This window comes from Petromyzon marinus, chromosome 28 (assembly GCF_048934315.1).
Source record: "Petromyzon marinus isolate PM22_M1 ecotype Great Lakes invasive population chromosome 28, UKy_Petmar_22M1.pri1.0, whole genome shotgun sequence".
Classification (NCBI taxonomy): Eukaryota; Metazoa; Chordata; class Hyperoartia; order Petromyzontiformes; family Petromyzontidae; genus Petromyzon; species Petromyzon marinus.
The window spans coordinates 3,675,713-3,698,057 of record NC_133694.1 but is presented as its reverse complement, the minus strand read 5'-3'; the positions used below and the strand labels follow the sequence as shown (position 1 = coordinate 3,698,057).

The window sequence follows — 22,345 nt, the reverse complement described above, 5'->3', positions numbered from 1 at the left end:
GAGCGACGACCTCGTGACCTCGTGATCTCGTGTGCCAGGGCACGAACGAGGCGGGTGTTGAGTGATACCACGACGTTCGGTCGGTTGTTGCCGTAAATGAATGGAGCGGCTCAGACAAGAGCCCCAGACGGGCAGGCGTTGCCTTAGATGCCCTCTGTGATTATGGCCATATGCGGCAACTTACCCACCAGTACATCCACGCACAAGCGTGGCAGCTTACCCACCCGTACACTCACGCACACATATGCGTCAGCTTACCCACCCATACACCCACGCACACACACGTGTGGCAGCTTACCCACCCATACATCCACGTACACACACGTGTGGCAGCTTACCCACCCGTACACTCACGCACACATATGCGTCAGCTTACCCACCCACGCACACACACACACACGTGTGGCAGCTTACCCACCCGTACACTCACGCACACACACACGTGTGGCAGCTTACCCACCCGTACACCGACACACACGTGTGGCAGCTTACCCACCTATACAAAGCCAAAGATCCCACGTGTAGCCTGAACAGACTGTAGGGGAAAGTGCTGTTAGCGAGCACCTATAAAGGCCGGCACGGCACACGAGGGAGTGGGTGGCCAACACCACGCCCGGCCGCCTTTGTCTCCCCAGTGGCGATGTTTACGCATCGCACCAGGTACTAATTTGAGGCTGAGTCGACCTAGGGGAGGCCCAGGACCGGTTCAGATAATCGTCACCGGTGTTGGCCGTGAGGGGGAATCGAACTCGGGTCACCGGGTTTGAAGTGCAGCTCGCTAAACGCTCACTACCGCTCCCCACATACACACACACACCAATAATTAACCAATACCCGCCATTCGCCACTAAGTGACGGTGATGTAACCACGGCGTCTGTGCCAGGCTAGGTGCACTTTAAGGCCATGTGAAGTGTCGAAGGCTCGCTGAGAGAAGGTCACGGGGCATACCCATGGGTTGGCTGACCGCTGGACTAACCACTGCTCTGCCGCTCCCCACATGCACACACGCACAACAACCGCAATTCGCCACTAAGTGTCTGTGACGCCACCACGGTGCTTGTGCCAGGCCATGTGCACGTTAAGGCCACACACACACAAGATCTGACTGCCGTATTAATAAAATGGCTCCGAAGCACACGTGGAAGGGGGCTGTCGTGAATCCTGCCAGCAGCGTTAGGGCCAGACGCTGTTGCTGACGAGACCTTGAACGTAAAAACGGTGTCGTCCAGAGCGTGCTGCGTCAACACATTCTGATCGAAGATGTTGGTTTCGGAAGTCCAAGAGCACGATTTCATCGGGGGGGGGGGGGGGGTGGGGGGGAATATATTTATATGGGGAGATGATAGTTTGTGTATTTTGTTAATGTGAACATACAAAGCATACGATGTATAAATCAGATCCAACGAGTTATCCGTGCGTTCTGTTGTACTGTATTTGCAGATGAGATGATGCTGTTTGGTAAAATGTGCATTATAACATAACAGGATCTTTTTGCCGGTATCAAAGTATGAAAAAAAAGAATAGGTTTGACCCTTTCTGGCAATACAACAAGAGTTGTGTTAAGATGTTCAAAACACCAAATTGAAACCTTATGCAGGGAATCAAATCTGCATGAACCACACACGACTTGTGGTGAACATGCAAACAAACATGCTCTGATAATGTATAGCATTGTCCTGGTGAGACGAGGCCCTAAAGAAGACTGTCGCCTGATGAAGCTAGTTGTAATTACTGACGAAACGTCGTACTCAGATTGTAAATGTTGTGGCTTTGCTATCCAACACACCGGTGTGCTGAACTCGTAACGAATTGGCACGTTCTGTTTAAGTGACAAACCTTACTAATTGGCTGTGTCGGGTGGTGGCGGGTTTAACGACACATTTATATATTTACACGATCTAACATAAAAAAACCCTGTAGTATGGATATTAAACTGGCTTCTCTGGCAGAGTGAGTTGGTTGATGAATCTCGTCCTGTTTGTAAACTTTGCCAAGATACCCTTTGACAGAGGTGACTTAACCTGGCAAAATTTTAAACATCGGTGGCATTGCAAGGTCTAAAATATCACCCCCAAGGCAATATTATTATTCCACTCGTTTACCCAGGAAAGCCTCGCTGAGTATCAAGACTCTTAGTCCGGAGAGTCCTACCAGGATTTTCACAGTTGGGACGATGTTGTTGCTGTGTGCAATCGCAATTTGGAGGTCATATTTTCCTCGCTGGAAAGTTTGACCAACGCCGGTTACGTTGTGCGCGTTTTTTCTTTTCTTTCGGTTGTGCGAGGAATCCGGTGAACCCAGAGGAAATTCACGCATTACAGGGAGGAGGAGAGCGTACATCCTCTGCAGAGAAAGACGGCCCAAGTCAGAAATGGCTCCGAGGCACCATTGCTACCACTGCGCCAGCCACACAGATTGACTGCGAGCGTGGCCAAGAATTGCTCGCAAATTGCGACGGACAAATAGCGTTTTGCGGGCTCTTTGGAAAAGGCAGCCCAGACTGCTTTTTCGCATTTGTACTTTGTTGTCCTTCCCCCGCCACCTCCGATTCGCAAGGTTGGCTACGCACACGGCGCAAAAGAAGTTCAACACACGTGTACATATGTACGGGCCGAATGTACAGAGGTCGTGGGCCCGTGGTCTGCCCCCACGTGCTGTGCCGGGCGTGTTTCCCACACCTGGGTTCGGGGGGCTGGCTGCGTGAGCACTCCTGTGTTGTTGAGTTGATGGTCGAGCGGGGGATGCGGAATCCCTGCCTGCTTGCCCCTCTCTCTCTCTCTCTCGCAGGAATCTTGAGCACTGTACCAATAAATAACCCCCGTTTGGAGAACTTCCTCCCCTCCACTTTCTCCTCTCTGCGCTCGGCTTGAATTCTCGTCTCGTCAGAATGAGCATATCTCAACACAGTAGATTTAACGGCTTATTCGCTGTCTGTGTGTGTGTGTGTGCATCTGTCTCAATCTAGAAAAGTATAATTGGAGGTGCAGGGGAAGGACAACAAACTTGAAGCAAAAAATTAGTTCTAAATAAACGAGTTTTCAATCGAGATTTTAAAAGTGCGCAGCTCCCAGCGGCTTCCGAATGATCGGAAAGAAGAGCGTTCCAGACGGCCGCAGAAGCGCATCCAAAGGCGCGCGATGCGGCAACTACCGTCTTTGTTCGATGGACAGCCAAAAGCCGCCGCTGCGAGGGCTGACCGGAGTGTCGCGCGAAGATGGTTTATGCTGCTCGATGAGATCGGCAAGATATTGTGGTTCATTCGTGGCAAGCACTTTGTGTGTAAGATTGACGACGTTATAACCGCATCGTTCGGCAACCAGAAGCCGATGCCGCTCGGCGAGTGCTGGACGGACACGGTCGGATCTCTCAGTACCCACGACACGAGCCAAAGGACGTTGTAGACGCTGCAGCTTGGCAGTGCCGGATTAAGCTAGTGCGGAGGCCTGTAACATATGTTATAAAGGGGGCACTACATAAAATAAAAAAACACTGCAAACATTAAAACACAATTTGTTTTACTTGCACAGTAAAGTAATTGTATTTTTTTCATTTGCTATAAGGCCAGAAAATACGACAAATTGCTAAACCTTAAACACCCAGTCGTTCGTAAAAGTTGAAGGCGGTATAGTACTATAGTAATAGAGAAAGTGCAGAATCACTGACCTAGAATTGATAGCTTGAAAGCGTTTAGCGCGAGGCCCTTGAAAATGCGGGGACCCGTAGCTACAAATGTAGCTACTTTAGCTACTACAATACCACTTTGTAACACGATTTTTGTCCCTGGGTACTACTGTAAGTGTCATTTCCTAATTGCTTATGGCTCAAAAGTACAGAAAATGGCTATTATTATTCCCCACAAACTTTGCTTTTGTGACCAGGACTTCACGTTAAGGAATGACACAAATGCACACCACGTTTTCTCATTGAAAATAGGTCAATTTCAAAATATCATTGTCCTGGTCACAAAAGCAAAGTTTGTCGGGAATAATAGCCATTTTCTGTACTTTTGAGGCATAAGCAATTAGGAAATAACACTTACTACCCAGGGACAAATAAAATGTTTTATGTTAGTGTCATCCGACGCTGCAGCTTGGCAATGGTTTTACCAACGATCCGTATTCGATTCCCGGCCACATCATTCTAAACCGGTCCCTTGTTCTTCACACCCCGCACCTCCCTGGCTGCACTGACCAGCGTGGTGAAGTATGGTCAAACAACCCCCACGACTAAACACTCGTACGAGGAGCCATTAAAGCAGCAAGTGGGTTGACAAACGGGGCCATACACGTTTGTTCTTGCTGCACAGTGTTCATGTTTAGCACGACGGTAAGTATGTATATTATGAATGTATATTATGTATATATTTTGTCTTCTACTACAATTGACAGTGCTGTACATCATGGGCTTATAAGAAGGGGTGTGTGGGTAGTACTGTACGTGCTGCGCACCAACATCACTGGGGAGACAAAGGCGGAGGAGGCCCCCCGTAGCGGCTTGGGCAGACGCTCCGTTAAACCCCGTTCGGCGTTGTGTGTGGTACACAACCCCCACGTTGTGTGTGTGGTACACAACCCCCACGTTGTGTGTGTGTGTGTGGTACACAACCCCCACGTTGTGTGTGTGTGTGGTACACAACCCCCACGTTGTGTGTGTGTATGTGGTACACAACCCCCACGTTGTGTGTGTGTGTGGTACACAACCCCACGTTGTGTGTGTGTGTGGTACACAACCCCCACGTTGTGTGTGTGTGTGTGGTACACAACCCCACGTTGTGTGTGTGTGTGTGGTACACAACCCCCACGTTGTGTGTGTGTGTGGTACACAACCCCCACGTTGTGTGTGTGTGGTACACAACCCCCACGTTGTGTGTGTGGTACACAACCCCCACGTTGTGTGTGTGTGTGGTACACAACCCCCACGTTGTGTGTGGTACACAACCCCCACGTTGTGTGTGTGTGTGTGGTACACAACCCCCACGTTGTGTGTGTGTGTGGTACACAACCCCACGTTGTGTGTGTGTGTGGTACACAACCCCACGTTGTGTGTGTGTGTGGTACACAACCCCCACGTTGTGTGTGTGTGTGGTACACAACCCCCACGTTGTGTGTGTGTGGTACACAACCCCCACGTTGTGTGTGTGTGTGTGGTACACAACCCCCACGTTGTGTGTGTGTGTGGTACACAACCCCCACGTTGTGTGTGTGTGGTACACAACCCCCACGTTGTGTGTGTGTGTGTGGTACACAACCCCCACGTTGTGTGTGTGTGTGGTACACAACCCCCACGTTGTGTGTGTGTGTGTGGTACACAACCCCCACGTTGTGTGTGTGGTACATAACCCCCACGTTGTGTGTGTGTGTGGTACACAACCCCCACGTTGTGTGTGTGTGGTACACAACCCCCACGTTGTGTGTGTGTGGTACACAACCCCCACGTTGTGTGTGTGTGTGATACACAACCCCCACGTTGTGTGTGTGTGTGGTACACAACCCCCACGTTGTGTGTGTGTGTGTGTGGTACACAACCCCCACGTTGTGTGTGTGTGTGTGTGATACACAACCCCCACGTTGTGTGTGTGTGTGGTACACAACCCCCACGTTGTGTGTGTGTGGTACACAACCCCCACGTTGTGTGTGTGGTACATAACCCCCACGTTGTGTGTGTGTGTGGTACACAACCCCCACGTTGTGTGTGTGTGTGGTACACAACCCCCACGTTGTGTGTGTGTGTGGTACACAACCCGACGTTGTGTGTGTGTGTGTGTGGTACACAACCCGACGTTGTGTGTGTGTGGTACACAACCCCCACGTTGTGTGTGTGTGTGGTACACAACCCCACGTTGTGTGTGTGTGTGTGGTACACAACCCCCACGTTGTGTGTGTGTGGTACACAACCCCACGTTGTGTGTGTGTGTGGTACACAACCCCACGTTGTGTGTGTGTGTGGTACACAACCCCACGTTGTGTGTGTGTGTGGTACACAACCCCCACGTTGTGTGTGTGTGTGGTACACAACCCCACGTTGTGTGTGTGTGTGGTACACAACCCCCACGTTGTGTGTGTGTGGTACACAACCCCACGTTGTGTGTGTGTATGGTACACAACCCCACGTTGTGTGTGTGTGTGGTACACAACCCCCCGGCAGATTCACTCGACAAAAAAAGCCGCAGAAATATTTAAGCAACCGGTGGCGGTGAGTGGGGGTGGTGGTGAGTGGGGGTGGTGGTGAGTGGGGTGGTGGTGAGTGGGATGGTGGTGAGGGGGTGGTGGTGGAGGGGGTGGTGGTGAGTGGGGTGGTGGTAAGGGGGTGGTGTTGAGGGGGTGGTGGTGAGTGGGATGGTGGTGAGGGGGTGGTGGTGGGGGTGGCGGTGAGTGGGGTGGTGGTGAGTGGGGGTGGCGGTGAGTGGGGGTGGGGGTGAGTGGTGGTGGCGGTGAGTGGGTTGGCAGTGAGTGGGGTGGCGGTGAGGGGGTGGTGGTGAGTGGGGTGGTGGTGAGGGGGTGGTGGTGAGTGGGATGGTGGTGAGGGGGTGGTGGTGGGGGTGGCGGTGAGTGGGGTGGTGGTGAGTGGGGGTGGCGGTGAGTGGTGGTGGCGGTGAGTGGGGTGGCGGTGAGTGGGGTGGTGGTGAGTGGGGTGGTGGTGAGGGGGTGGTGGTGAGTGGGGTGGTGGTGAGTGGGGTGGTGGTGAGGGGGTGGTGGTGAGTGGGGTGGTGGTGAGGGGGTGGTGGTGAGTGGGGTGGTGGTGAGGGGGTGGTGGTGAGTGGGGTGGCGGTGAGGGGGTGGTGGTGGCGGTGAGTGGGGTGGCGGTGAGTGGGGTGGTGGTGAGGGGGTGGTGGTGAGTGGGGTGGCGGTGAGGGGGTGGTGGTGGTGAGTGGGATGGTGGTGAGGGGGTGGTGGTGGGGGTGGCGGTGAGTGGGGTGGTGGTGAGTGGGGGTGGCGGTGAGTGGGGTGGTGGTGAGGGGGTGGTGGTGAGGGGGTGGTGGTGAGGGGGTGGTGGTGAGGGGGTTGTGGTGAGGGGGTGGTGGTGAGTGGGGTGGTGGTGAGTGGGGTGGCGGTGGTGAGTGGGGTGGCGGTGGTGAGGGGGTGGTGGTGGGGGTGACTAGACAACGTGACGGTACACGGAAAGTCAAACACGTGTTCGGCGATGTTCAAACCAGCTGCTGTACTTGATCCTTTTGTTGTATGGTGCGTTGCGGTGTGCAGTGTTGCGGTGGTGGGAGGGGTGGAGGTGGTGGGGGCAGCAGTTGAGACGAAGCCAAAATCGGCCCAAGGGCATCTCCCCCCGCTCCAGTGGCTCTGTGTTCCCCGGACACATCATGCACATCGTCTCCCCTCCGTGCAATCCACCCCCCCCCCTGCACCCCCCCCGCCCCCCGTCAATAAGTCCCCTTAATAACTTTGATCTCGGAGGCATTGATTGGTCACACCTTCGTTTGTCCGACCATCCTTGCCCGCCTCGGTAACACGACGGCAAACGTCGAGGCCAACGTTTGCGCGTTTTTGTTGTTGTTGGTTTTGTTGACTGGGACGCTTTTGTCAACGCTGACTGGTGAATACAAGAAATAAGGGCAGGTCCCAGTGGGCCCACCGGCCACCCCAGGAACCGTTGAGGCATCTGCCGCCCGCTGCCGCCACTTGTCTTGACCCCTGGCCAGGAATCGCAAGTGCGACAACCGCTGAGCAACCACCACTCATTAAAAAAAAATATATAACCCCAGTCAATGAGCGACAAGCGGAAATTTTGTCTAAAAACTGGCAAGTAGTAAACTGAAATAAACAAAAAAAACCCGGGTTATGTCACGAGACAAAAATGTGTTTTTCATTTAATGTGTGAAGGTGGCGAGGACGGAGACTTTTCCGCTATTCCCACGATAGATATATTTGGCTCCAGTCGCCAATGTGTCAGAACCCGAGCAATATAATACCATAACCTTTATAAACATTCTTGCAGACCAGTAGTTTTTAAACTTTTACTGCAGCTTTCACCCCTTTGGTTCTCAATCGTAAAAAAAGTATTTTAATAAATACATAAGTTTGATGAAACAAAGCAGTTTCACTCACGTGCCCGTGCTTAATTGGTGTTGATGATTTACCTTCTAAAAAAATCCGACCACGTCTCGCACCCCCTGAAAGGGCATCTCACACTCCTAGGGGGTGCAGGTTAAGAACTACCGGTTTAGATTATCATTTGTGGCCGGGTCACTTCTGAAAAAAAAAGAGATAATGGCTCAGTGGGCTTTACCTGGCAAAACAATTTAAAAAAAAAATAAGTTTTACACCAGTCACAGGACTTCCATAACGTTGCTATTCATAGCGACAGTCACGGCCGCCCCCACTGGCCCATGTCCACCAAACCCAAGCTGTGAAGAGTTGCTCAGCGGCATCATGGACGGTGGTGCTGACAAGCGATCGTCATTTGGCCCGGTTGAGCCTCCTGTAAATAAGGTTTCCCTTACCTGGACCCTAACCTCGTACGCGGTTGTAACAACCGCACGAGACCGTACCCAATGCACGTGTCCCGAACGTAACACTGGAACCTCGCCCAGATACATCACAACTGTAACATTTGACCCGAAGCCGCGACTATTTCCGACCCTTGACCTTCGCCGCAGCCTACTTCCACACCGCCCCCCCCACCCCGAGACGTAACAATAACATTGCACACCGAAAGTTGTAAAAAAAATATATATTAATGAAACAGCCATTAGGCATTTCCGCTTGGCCGAGCCGCCCCGACAGCTGACGGAACACGTGTGTGTTGATCGCTCGTCTGGCCCGTGGGCTTTGATTTTATAATTTGTACAGTGAGGACACTTTTTTTTCCCCTCTTACACATTTTGCAAAATACCCGTCACCGTCGGCCGCCCTTTTCCCGTCAATGCGTCAAAACGCATCGGTAACCATGGGATTTAAAAAAAAGAAATGCATGCAGTTTTTTTTTTACAGTGTTAAAACGATAAAACCTCCTCCGGCTACCCAACGGTTTAGCCAAATAAGCCAAGCGTTGTTCGCGTCGACCCTGAGAAGTGTGGAAATGAAGCACGTACAACCTTTGACCCGCGGAATTGTTACACTTTGACCTCAAATTCATTAAACTGTGACCTTCATTTTTTTCTCATCTACCCAACGAACGCTTAAGCAAAACGCTTAGCTAATGGGGAAATTGAGCTTGCAGTGATCCCTCTCTCTGGAGTGCTGCAAACGAAAGCAGCGATACGCGAGCAGTGCATTTAAATTTAAAGCCCTGAAGAAATTCTTAATTGAAAACAGACGCTCCGCGGCGAGAGCGTGGAATGCCAAATTTCCCAGACGCGTCACGCCCGCAAATACACAGTCGGGTGTCTGTTGCCTGTGGCACTGGACAGCGACCAATTCTGACGGTCAATATTAGGCATTCCAAATTGGAATATCGATGCCAAGTCAGGGGGCGGCATCACAGCCATTGCTCATCGATTCGCTTGGCAGTCAAAAAAGGACAAACGACTGGGCCCGTTGGCGATGAGTCACCGGAACCGTCGAGTTTCCAGACGGACGAAGGGATAGACAAACATAATTGTGGATGACGGACAGGTAAGATGGATAGAAGCATAATCAAAAGTATGAACGGATGGATGGATGGATGAAGAGGTGAACTGACGAGATCAACCGATGGATAGAATGATGGACAGATCGACGGATAGGTGAACTTGACAGACGGATGCACGGATGGATGGACAAAGGGATAAACTTACAGACAGCGAGACAGACTGACAGTAGGAGGGGGGTGGGTGGGGGGGAGACCAACGCATGGACAGAATGAATCGCACAGGTGGAACAAGCAACCATCAGAACCAACCCATGGACAAAAATGAGAGCAAAACCAGGGTCAATAATTCCACTTTTTATCACACCGCACCACTCCAGTTACGGGCACCGCTAATCAGAACGAGAGCTCCCGGCTAAATGCCGTCAATAAATACGGAGCATTAAGACTCGGCAGCCGCCACCATCACCTGGCTTCAATTGGGTCTCGCCAGGCCAGGGCAATAAACCGTGAAACGTACAGCCGCTGCCTCTAAAAATAGGTCTGAAGCTTCCTTCGCCAATTGGTTCCTGAATTAAACAAGAGGTTGGGGCAGAGCGGTGGCGCAGTTGGTTAGCGCACTCCGCTGTAAACTCTGTGACCCCAGTTAGCTTTTCGGCCTCGGCTAACAGCAGTGAGTTATATCCCCCCCTCCCCCGTACCCCCCCCACCCCACCGCCTTTCACCAATCTGCACTGACCATTGTCTCCACCATACATCAACGTGTCTGCCCCGTACCTTCCTCAACCTCCCAGCGTCTCCCAGATTTGTGAAGAGCGGTCAAGAAACCCACCTCTGTGACCCATGACCGACACGCAGTGGGGGGGGGGGGGGGATGGGAAGGCCTTCATTCCATCTAGCAGTGGATCGACAAAGAGCTGCGAACAATGCACTCCTTCACGCGCACACACGCAATGCGGTGGCCATCCCATCTGCTGCTGGAGAGGCTGCATCTGCACGGCTGGACAAACACGCGTAGGGTCAGCCTTGTGCAGCCACTTCACTGTCCTTGCGGTGGTGTGAGAGACAATGCTGCCCTTTCAGGTGACATTCCAAACGAGGGATGACCCCCCCTCCCACACTACCCCCCCACACTACCCCCCCCACACCCCCCCCCACACCACCCCCCGCCCACCTTCTGCCCTTGCAGTTTTTTCCCGTGCGGTCCGGCGCTAAAATCGGCTGCCGCGTGCAAGAAATCGCAGGGCCTACGTGCAGCGAAAGCAGACGAGCATGGCTGGGGGGGGGGGGGCTGGGGGAGGGGGGCGGCGGTTGTGTGTGGAGGGAGGAGGCCACTGGCCGGACATCTTTGGGCCGGCGGGGGGTCAGGTTTTACCGAGGACACCAAGCAGCAGAACACCGAGTCACCTTGCTCGCTGGCCTCCGGTCACCGCCCTCCGGTCACCGCCCTCGTCGCTCTTCCTCTCGCTGCCACCGCGATTTTGGTGCGGTGGCCGAAGGGGGGGGGGGGGGGGGGGTGGCGGCCGCGTTTGGTGGCTCGGCGCAGTTTTCTTTTCACCGTTCGAATCCAGCGGCCGACCCGCTGGCTCCGTTAGGAATGTCGCCAGGCGCATCCTGGCCGCGTTTCGTGGCCACTTTTGGTTATTTGTGGCGGGGGAAAAAAACATCCGTCGATTGAGTGCCTGAACGAAAACGTCAAGGTTGAGGAGTCCCTTACAAGCGGGCAGAAAAAATAAAAGCGTGAATCGAGCGTGGCGATGGCTACCGCTACCACGACCAAAACCAGCGAGCAACGCGCGACTCGACAACGACGGGGTAGAAGAACGAGCAGTACACGTTGAACTTCTTTCGCACCATCAACGTAGCCAACGGTGCTAAATCGGTGGTGCAGGGGTGGAGGGGGGGAGGGGGCAACGGACTGCTAAATACAACAAGCACTTCAAAAGAAATGAGTTTTTAATCGAGATCTGAAAACCCAGTCCGGGTGAAGACGTTGCCCGAGATGATTACGTTTGCGGTATTAAGAGACTGCAGTGTATGGAAGAATGCCACAAACCAGTAATTTAATCGCCTAATTGGCCATACAGTTCATGTCTATAAATAACTTACTAAGTTCACCGTTGGGAGAAGGGGGGGGGCGGGTCAAGAAATGTGTGCATCCTTCACACCGAAATTCGTCAACGAAGAGCGGACCGAATCCGCGACTGCGTTGTTACGTCGACGAGACCGAGAGAGCGACTCCATCAAATCCGGGAGACTATCATACCCGACGAGAACTCCACGGGGACTGGCCCATCGGGCCGGACGGAGGACTCCCGACTCAAAAGAGGCCGATGTCGACTAAATGAAGACCGCCGGTAGCAGGCCACGACTCAGGGCAGCCGTGCTCCGTGCGTTTTTTATTCTTCTTCTTAACCGTCGCGCGGTTTAATAGCGTGCATGTGATTATTATAGACACAGTGCGTGCGATTATTATAGACACAGTGCGGTTCCCCGTTTATGGCCTCGTAATGCAGGGGGCGCTGCTGCCGCAGAGGTTTTACACACCCGTTGCTCCCTCGACCATTCTTTGTCAAGTTACAAGCCTCCTCTGTACGTACGTTGAACTTCTTGAGCACTTCTGTGTGTGTGTGTGGAGGAGTCTGGCGCTTTCTTAGTGACTGCACAACCACCCCCCTTGCTCGCAGTAAAGACCTTTTCTCACTGGCGTACGAGTAAGTCGAGCGAAATTGATTTCGAGTGGGGTGGGTGAGGGGGTCTGCCTGTTTTCTATCCCTGTTTTCAAACAGAGTTTTTATTTTGTAATTTAACAACAATCTATCCCTTCTCAGCTAGGTTTGAATTAACTGGGACAACACGAAGGCATTTGTAATTTCCTCCCGAATCAAGCCGCAAAGCTCACCCTATAATGTCTTAGCCAGACGTCAATGTTCATACACAAACGTGTAACTCACGACCATATCACCAGGAATGCGCCAGATCTCATTAAATCTACGTTCTGTGCGGCAGTGGATAGAACATAGCTGATGACGATGACGCTGATAATCTCCGATTCGGCGAAACCTCACATCACCTGTTTAGCACGTAGGCTTGGGCGACCAATGTTATTCATAATCAAGGGTTTTGGGTTAGATCGCGTTAGTATAAATGTGTTGTAACCCTCCACCACCCGACACAGCCAGCAAAGCTTCTTCACGTAAACAACGCGCCAATTAGTTACCACTTCAGCCCACCGGTGTGACGGAGAGTACATCCACAACATTCGCCGCTTGTTGGCACAGAGGACACCCACAGAGCAGAAACACGGATTTCCCGTTAACCTGGTCACCCCCAGGCCATCGTTAAACCCCCACCCTCCAGGTCAAGTCCATTATCATTTAAGTGACCTTAGTCGTTAAGGTTCGTCGTGCGCTCCATCGTTAAGGTCGCACGCAGCTCCCGTCGTCACCCCGATGCAAGTTCACTCTCTCAGCTGCCGGCTGACGGCTGGACCCGCTTCCTCCAGCCGCCGAGGACGCACGCGCCAAAACGGATCCCTGGCGAGAAGACCGCTCGACCACTGGGGCATAAAGGAGGGGGCCACGTCTCCGGCAACGGTCCACCGCCTTCACCTACTGCCGTTCGCCATGTAAATGGGGGGGGGATCGCGTGTCGCTCCGTTCCACCGTTTACATCGTTACACGCCGTCGTACAAACATAGTGGTAAAAAACTTGAATTTCACGCCATCTAAAACAGCGAAGCGTATCAAGTACGCCTATACGGCCAAGGTGCTGCATCGGCACTGGTGCGCAAAATACATTTTTATCGTGACAAGCCCTCCGGGCCAAGAGCCTCTATGACAAGGATACATGCATTTGACATACATCCTTGTCTCTTTACATACGAGGGCATATAATGACCCTTAAACTTTGTTGACCTTTCCGATGCTCTTCGTCGATTTCACTGACCCAGGGCAGACGGTTCTCGGAAACGAGGCGGATCCTCGTCTCCCCGAGTCTCTCACCTGGCGAGAACAAAACGATCGATGGCGCGAGGCTGAGCGCGTACGTCTTACGTGCGTGTGTGCGTGCGTGTGTGCGTGTGTGCGTGCGTGCGTGCGTGCGCGCGTACGTGTGTACGTGTGTGTGTGTGCTTGCTCATTGTTCGCGCCCTCGCCGTCTCAGCCCCCACGTGTGTTTTGCTGCCAGCAGCTGAGGAAACAGTCTTGGAATTCCATCGCACGCGCTGATGAATGTTCCTGTTCGAGCTAATCCCGTCGCTCCCTGCCTACTGCCCCCCCCCTCCCCACCGGCTCACCCCTCCCCACCCCCTCCCCACCGCCCCCCCCCCTCCCCACCGCTCCCCACCTCCCTAGCCTTCTGAGCCATTCAGTGTTCTAACCACCGTGATCGCCGGCCCTGTGTGCACGCCATGAGCTTCCCATTAGCCTTGCACGCGCCTACCTCTGCCGCAATTGAGCAAGTTATTGCGCCGTCGTGATTGCTGTGACAACAAAGCAGTCGGGAGCAATCTGTCACCGATAGCCCTCTCGTGTCGTGATGAATATGCACGCGTGTCAAAATGTACGTGTGTGTGCGCGTGTAACAATGCGTCTGTCTTGTACCCGTCAACCCGTACGGTTTACCCTGTATTCTTGTACAGGGAAATTAGGTGCAGGTCCAAACGGTGTACAGCCATTTCAATACTGGCAAAAAAAATGTATATTTGTTTGTGTTTTGTTGTTTGTGTGATGGGATTTTGGAGGATGAACGTTGAGATTTATAAGGGTACGGGGTGACCAATAAGGTGTGAATTGGTCTGTGATAAGATAGGCACTGATAAAGGGTTGACAGGTATGGTGTCTGTATGTATGGGCAAGTGCTCGCAACAAAGACCACTTGCCCCAACGGTCTAAAGATGAACTGGTGCACGTGTGTACATTGCGTGCACATGATGATTATGTTTGCCGCGTCACTGATCTACCGTGCCAACAGGTTTAGCAAAAGTACAAGCACATAATTTTTTTTGCTGTTGCTCTATTTGAGACGAAACTGCGGACATGCACGCAGACGTATGGATAGATGCACGCTTGGACTTTACATTGAGAAATAGGAAGAGGAGCACTTGGTTGAGAGGACACTTGGCAGGGTAAAGACGTCATCCGAACTGGGTTTCGTCAGGGCACCTCGCTAGGCATGATGATGGCTGATGGTCAAGAGTAATCGTGGAGCGGCAGCGAAGGGAAGAATGCATCGGAGAGCATGTCCACCAAGGAGATGGAGCAATGAAATCAAGTCGTGTGCAGGGGACAAGTGGATGAATACATCACAGGGTCACGGAAGGTGGTGGCAGCCTGGAAAGGCCTTCATCCAGCAGTGGATTGACCATGGCTGATGACAATTCGTGATGTCAGTCTCACATGTTCAGTGTATACAGTTGTGTTTGTGAGTCTCAAACACTCGTCAAAGGTCACAGCTTAACTCTCCCCTCCATGACTCCATTTGACTACCCACGCTACCCGAAACATTTTTCACTTAGCAAAACTATTCCCGGCTCCCAGCCTGCTTCTCAACTTACAAAATATATTAAAAGGGAAGCGCGTTTAGAAATGAAACCCAGCGGGCCATGGGTTGTTATTTTTTTTTACGCAAGTCAAAGGCCTTGGATCATAGGTCATACATATCTCATGACCAATACGACTGTCGCGGCCCTTGGTTCCTTCCAATGCGAACGAGCCATTCACTCCACTCTGTCCGAGGCACTTCAACCAGTAGCCGAGTCCCCACCGATGGAGAGAGCGAGGACCTCCCTTGAGGACCCTAATTCTGTTTCCCCAGGGTATATGTTTCAGGTCAACTGCCACTCAAATGAAAACAACCCCCCCCGCCCCTTGCCGACAGAAGGGTCCTGTTGCCACAACAGATGTCCCTTACCGCCGCGCTAATCTTTCCAATGCTCACCCAGACGGCGGTGGTATGCACACTTGTGAAAACAGCGCGTGACAGAGAGCGCTACGTTGTGGGGATCACCACCGCCACTTCCACCATCATCATAATCATCACAACCATCATCACCATCAGCAACATCATCATCATCATCAGCGGTGCTAGGCGTAAGCAAACTTAGTACAAGTTTAAGGGCCGCGCTAGCAGCTAAAGGGACCCTGGATTCAGGAATTAATAAAAAAAACAGTGTGCATGAAATACCAGCTCAAATTCAAATCCTAACAAACAAAACTAGAGGATTAAAATAACCTCGTAAGCATCTCTCTTCTTCTCATCTCACTGCTGCTATATTTGTTGTGCCTACATTGCTCTGATCTTGCCAATGCTGTATCTCTTGTCCCTACACATCTTCTGTGATCAATTTTTGTAGCTGTCGCAGTGTAAACAATGGTGCCTCAGAGCAAGGGGCCTTTGTTTGATTTCCGACTAGGGCGTCTTTCTCTGATAATAATGTGGGCGTGTAAAACATGCAGAGGGGAAAGTAGGGTGGGTCCTAATGCCACACCATACTCTGAACCCATCTCCAAATCCAACCCAAGGCTTCACATACGCAATCAATTATTGGTTAACATTGTGTGTATGTAAGTTTAACTTCTTTCGCACCGTACGTGGCCAACCGTGCCAGGACACCAAACTAAACGCAAAAAGCAGTTCTAAAAAAACGAGTTTAAAATCTAGTTTAAAAGTGCCTAGCTCCCAGCGGCGTCCTAATATCAACCCTCGTGTTGCGTCCATCGCTTTACAGCTCCATGAGATTGGATGCGGTACGACTGGAGACGCGGTACGGTGGAGATTGGATGCGGTACGGCTGAGATCCTTTTTCTTAAAACGTGTTCTCAAGGAGCAGCGTTTAAAATCGAGACAAAAAAAACGGACGTGTTCTTTGAACGCCGCTGACCACATTGCACTGGCCGCATGCATGTCCGTACGTATGTCCAACTTTTTTCGCGCCGTACGTAGCCAACCGTGCTACATCGGAGGTGCAACATCGGAAGCCAAGCAGGATTTTTGAGCCTGGTTAGCACTCGGATGGGAGGGCTGCCTGGGAATATCGGTGTGGCAGGCTTGGGCTGCTCGGTGATCTGCCATAAGGCACCAAAAAATATAACGAACGGTTGAAAACCTCAATCCTCTCCAGGGTTCCCTCCCACGTCTAGGCCAGACGTTCATTAAATGGGAGTTGGACAAATAAGCAGAACCCTCCCCCCCATAAGGAGTATTGAGACTCGGCGAGGCTTTCCTGGGTGAGATTACTTATAGATTATTTTGCTGCCATAAATTTGCACGTGACGATAAGCCACTTTTTGTTGAGCTATCATTTGTGGCCATGTCGCTTCTGAAAAATAAGTTAATACCACAGTGGGCTTTACCTGGTAAGAATACAAAAAAAAATTGTTCAGTTTTAGTTGTAGATCTTTTAAAAGTGATTTGTTTACCTTTCCTATACCGTTGCATGCCTACCGTGTTGTTGTACTTTTTGTCGTTGTAACGCTCTGAACCTCCTCTACTGGACAACTGTGCAAAAGAGCTTGGTAGCTCATCGGATTCCTCCAGTAATAAATGCATATTTTGATTCTGATGGCCACAGCTGAGTGTCACAAGCGTGGCAATGGGATCCTCCGCTGGGAGCATGAGCAGGCGAACGGGGGGCGGGGAGACGCAAGAGGAACTATGCCCCCCCCCCAGGCCCCTCAAATCTGGCAGACTGTATCTATATCTACCCCCCAGGTTAGACTTATAGGTCAGAGGTTAACGTAAGGTCAGGGGTTAGACGTTAAATCTGGCAGACTGTATCTATATCTACCCCCCAGGTTAGACTTTATAGGTCAGAGGTTAACGTAAGGTCAGGGGTTAGACGTTAAATCTGGCAGACTGCATCTATATCTACCCCCCAGGTTAGACTTATAGGTCAGAGGGTAACGTAAGGTCAGGGGTTAGACGTTAGGGTTGGAAATTTGAATGAATGATTTTGGGTTAGGGATAGACTTCAGGGGTTAGAGCTTCAGGTTAGGCATTGGGGTAGGGGAAATGGTTTAGGGTGAAGGGTTTAGAGCTTAGCGGTTAGGGTTAGGATGTGGGTTCGTGTTAGTGGTTATGTTTAGGTTTAGAAGTTAAGCTTAGGATTCGGGTTTAGGGACTAGAGCTTTGGGTAGGGGTTAGGGGGTGGTAGGGGTAGAAAGTAGGGTTTGGGTTGGTAAAACGATAATGAAAGCAAGCTCACAAAGTGTTTCACAAACACGTTTGCAAAGTGGTTCTTCAAAATGAAGGTGTTTGTTTCAGAATAAAATGTGTTGATGTACGGAGGACTTACGTGCAAAGAATGTTTGCCTTGTTACAAAATAAATAAAGAGAGTACAACATATTCGGAAGCGGAACCAATAGTTCGCTTCCCTCGGGGTAACAAATATTCCTGGGCTGGACAAATAAATATTCGTGGGGCACGTGTACTCGTGTCGTTTTCTTTCCGACGCCGGGAATCAAACTCAAACTGCTGGGTTCGAAGTGCCGAGCGCTTAACCACCGCAGCCACGGCTCACCACCACCACACACGCACACAAGACAAAGATTCGCCGTGTGGCCTACACAAGCTGTTGAGAAAAGTGCTGTTGGGGAGCACGCATCAAGCCCGCGACGGCGTACGAAAGGGCGTGATGTGGAAAAACAAATCGAGTCGCTTGGTTCGTGGCACGAAGCGCCAACCACCGTGCCACCGCTCGCCACGTACGGACGCACCACACACACACACACACGGGAATATACAAATACACACTCAGGGCATATACACAAACACACTACGTGTGAATATACACACAGACAAACTCTCGGGCTTCCATCACGCCTGGTTGCTTTGAGTCCTACTAAAGCAGTATTCAAGTTACATGTGGAAACTTAACCCCTTCACGTCTTGATGTTTGGTTTTACTCATTTCACATTTTTTTTGTTTTAAAGCTCCTTAAATCGATACACACCCAGAGGCGGTGGCTGGTGTGTGGGGGGTAGCTTGCCCTAGGCCTCACACAAACAAGGACTCCCTCCAACAACGGTGCCCTGTTATATATTACAATTTAAATAAGGGGGCTCCCCCCCTGCCCCCCAACCAACGTGGCGTTCTTCGCCCAGGCCCCCAGCCCCGGGGGGACCTCCAGGAACTTCCGGGCGGGCCCTTGCCGACGCATGCAACGACAACAAGACGCAAGCACTGCCCTGGAAAGGAGAGGCGAAGAATGAAGGCCACCCAATTTCAGCGTGGAGGAGTGGAAGCCGCCGGCCGCTACGTTGTGGACGTGGCGCGCGCGGCCAGGGATGAACGGTGACCGGTTGGTCGGGGGTCACCGATTGATAAAGGGGGGGGGGGCGAGAACCCGCTGGGCTGGAAGATCCCAGGGACGAGAGAAAGACCACGCGGTCCGACCCTGTCAAGCCACCGGACTGGAGGGAAGCCTTGTCAACGTTGAAAAGGACGCAGCGACGGACCGCGCAGGAGTGGAGAGAGACTGCGAGCAGATATCGGTGATGGGGGTGGGCCATGGCCCAAAAGGCAAAACGACTCAAAACGAGAAGCCTGTGCATGCGCCATGGCTCTTCGTGATAACAAAACATTCCTCTGTTTTGTTAAGGCAAAGGCTGTAATCGTCTGAGACGCAACCTTGTAATGTGTACACAGTGTATGTGGTATGTCTGCGTCTCGGGTTTTAATTTTTAACTGCATGCGGTATTTATTTTTGGATGAAGTAACCTTCAACTTGCTGCCGAGATTACATCACGGCTTCCAACAGTCACCTCAATCATCGCCAACATTGGCAACAACAGCAGCAGCAGCATCACCATCACAAGCAGCAACATCATGAGCAGCATCACTAGAAGCACAATCACCATCATCATTATTTTTCCATGGTCGATCAATTGTGTACTCCTGCATCACCAACTAAGGCTGCACTATTCGATGTATGTGGGTAAACAGAATATTCGGAAATCAGAATATTCATACTGGAATCCGATGAGCTATAAAGCTCTTTTTCACAGACATCCAATGAGGGGGCAGGTTAAGAACGTTACAAACAATTTCCAACAACACGATAGCAGTGCAAAGTACAAGAAAGGTGAACAAATCACCAAAAAAACATACAAATAAAAAATAAACCACCCCCATCCTTGAATAAAGGTGTCAGTTTTGTGCCAGTTAAAAGGGTAAAACCTATTACTATATCTTGTTACGGGCAAAGGAGGTCTCATAATGCTCACCCCGAGCCCTCAATACTCTGATAGTGCGCTGTTTTTTGAGTTGTACGCCTTTTGGCGTCTTCTGGTCCAACACCAGTGGAGACTAGGCTCTAAGAAAAGCTGTCTCGGGTGTGGACCAATCAAATTCAAGGACAGTGCATATTATTATCAGAGTTGTCTCTTTTGTTTGCATTTTGACTGCTTGTGTTGTGGTTATTGCAAACATGATGCCTTGAATAAAGGCGTCAGTTTTTGTGCCAGTTAAAAGGGTAAAACCTATTACTACACCCCCATCCTACCAGACAGAGCCCACGGAGGTATTAACAACTTATTTTGTTTTAGGAGCGACCTGGCCACCACAAATGATAGCTCAACAAAAGTGGCTTCTCGCGAGTGTCACTCGTTGGAGTGCTCCTCACTACAAGGGAAAGTGGAATCATCCACCACTGGTTCAACACACCGATCGGCGCACCGAATCGTGCAATTTAATAGACGTTCGTCGATTCACACGTAGAGCAACTGCGTTGCACGTCAGCCACTTGTACTCCGTGCACGTGGCAACGCGGTCGCAAGGAGGTCCGCTACGGTCAAAATAAACGACGGACAATCGGAGAAGAGGAAACCGCGAAGCTTCCCGGTCAAAGCCGTTCCATCATCAACAACAATAAAGATTCCAGTCGGGGGGGGGAGGTCTCTCTCATCTGAAAACCCCGTGACGGAATGGATCTCGCACGTAAAGACGGATGTAATGTTGTCTCCAAGGTGCGCGGGAGTTATCACGGCCGACAAACAAACAGGACTTGTGGGCTGTGATTTTGACAAGGAGTTGGGGGGGGGGGTACACGGCAGCCGACACCAACGCATCTGGAGCTGCCCCGGGGCTGAGTTCTGGAAAATATTGCCCTCCCCCTCCCCCCCCAGATCTGGCGCGTTCGAGAGGCTCCGGGGAAATTATTACACGAGAAATGGAGCCCGGAGTGAGAAGTTTTAACTTCCGACAGGGTGGGGGTCCAAAGACAAAGATCCCCTCTCCCCGTATAGCCTGTAACAGACTGTTGGGGCAAGTGCTGTTAGCGAGTAGCAGCACCTGTGAGGGCCGGCACGGCGCACGAGGGGGTGTGGGTGGCCAGCACCACGCCCGGCCGCCTTTGTCTCCCCAGTGGTCGATGTTTACACACCGTACCATGAACTCAATTGAGGCTGGTCTAAATGTCGCGTGATCCCCCCCCCCCTCCCCAATGAATTTACCCCCTAACATGTTTTACCCCTTTGCGTATTCATTTCCATTTTAAATCTATTTTAAATACCTTACTTTAAAATATATCAGCGTTTTAGAAAATTAAATGGGGGGGGGGGTCACAAGACATTTGGACCACCTTGTTACAGCAACGGGTTAAGTCACCAACTCCGCTATAAATGTGGTACAGTGGTTCAACCCATTGTCTTCAACAGCTGTGACAATCTGGGTTCTTGCATTACCGGTAAAACCGCATTGGGGGGGGGGGGGGTCCAGTTATAAAAACCGGTTACCGGTTTGCCACACACCTGGAAACGTCTCCAGCAATAAACGTAACGTTGTAGATTGTTTTTTTTATTATTATTGAAAAACGAAGGCAGATGCCACAGTGATGTTAATGGGTCACCAACGACTGCAGTTGCAATCCAGAGGTCGCCGGTTCGATCCCATCTCTCGTACGCGACAGTTGAAACGATGGGGGGGGGGGGGTGATTGTTAAATATCCCCCCCCCCCATCCCCTCTTATCCACGGAGTAGGTCGAGTTTGGTGGGATACATCGTGGGTACACACACACACACCTGTAAAAACCCCTTATCAGTGCCCTACCTTATCACAGACCAATTCAGACCTCATTGGTCACCCCGTGCCCCTTATAAATCTCAACGTTCATCCTACAAAGTCCCATCACAAGGGAGAAACACAAACAAATAGACATAACCTAGATATATTTTTTTACCGTATCGAAACCGCTGTACGCCGTATGGACCTGAAAACTCAATTTGCCTGTACAAGAATACGGGGTAAACCGTATGGTTTGACAGCTATGGGTATATGTACAGACATCGGGGTTTTGCGGATGCACGCATGCATAGATTAGGCGTGTATTAAGACAGTTTTGCTCGAGTTTACAGGTGTATACATGTACTTTATAGGGCACGTCGTGCAGAGTATGATACAGAGTTTCCATGCGCACACGTGTATAGACGTGTAACACGTAGGTTTTTTTTGTTACATTGACTCAACGAATGCATACGTGCAGGGCCCAACGATGTCAGAACTTTACAGACTACAGGTATGCACTCCTTGTCGGGATTTTGCACGAGACCTCGCAGGCGTAGACATCAACATTTGACCGATCTACGCAGAGATTTGCAGACATGCGAAGGGATAACACGAAGATAAAGAATCACCCCCCCCCCCCTGCCAGGTCGAGCCCACACGGACTGTCGGGATGGACACAGTTAGCGAGCCCCTATTGAGGGGCTGGGACGGCGCTAGACACGGCGGGGGGGGGGGGGAGAGGATGGTTTGGCGATAAGTAACCACACCCGGCCGTCTTTGTCTCCCCAATGCCGAAGCAGAGTCAGTCCATGAGGAGGTC

General features: G+C 51.4%; 1 protein-coding gene across 2 annotated transcripts in view; it reads right to left on the bottom strand.

The window, feature by feature from the left end:
* Positions 1 to 22,345, bottom strand: part of LOC116946915 (procollagen-lysine,2-oxoglutarate 5-dioxygenase 2-like) — a 62,292-nt gene that overhangs the window by 38,738 nt on the left and 1,209 nt on the right. The gene's annotated exons all lie outside the window — the stretch shown is intronic.